The sequence below is a fragment of the Penaeus monodon genome, chromosome 31, assembly GCF_015228065.2.
Source record: "Penaeus monodon isolate SGIC_2016 chromosome 31, NSTDA_Pmon_1, whole genome shotgun sequence".
In the NCBI taxonomy this organism is placed as follows: Eukaryota; Metazoa; Arthropoda; class Malacostraca; order Decapoda; family Penaeidae; genus Penaeus; species Penaeus monodon.
This window is the reverse complement of record NC_051416.1, coordinates 28,702,142-28,702,596: the sequence shown is the minus strand read 5'-3', so window position 1 is coordinate 28,702,596 and position 455 is coordinate 28,702,142.

The following is a 455-nucleotide window of genomic DNA, read 5'->3' as shown; positions in this document are numbered from 1 at the left end:
AATGCACTCACGATATTAATTCCGCGAAAATTTTGCAGCGTCAATTTCGTGCAGCTTGTCCGTCAGCAAGCAATTTCCCCCGTAGCATGTTTGCAATCAAGGCAGCTTTCATAAACACGCAAGCTTTTGAGTTGCAAGCCAGGACAGTCCTCGGAGTTGTCTCACAATTAAAACTTTTTGCTGTAAATTTTATCCGGGATGGAAGAAAGAGAAGTTACTGTGACAGTTTACCTTTGTAATGATCTTTACTTCTTCATGAACCTCGGTCTGTTTGCTTTGTTCCTGGCCTCCATTTATTTTCTTTTTTTCTTTTCGTATGTGTTTCTTCTCGTTTTTTTTTCTCGCCTTTCTTGTTTTTCTTTTTTCTTTTCACTTTATTTTGATTGATTTTATGTTAACTTTTTGAATATAAAATTGTTTAAAATATTTCTGCTTTACTTCGGTGTTTGTACCCC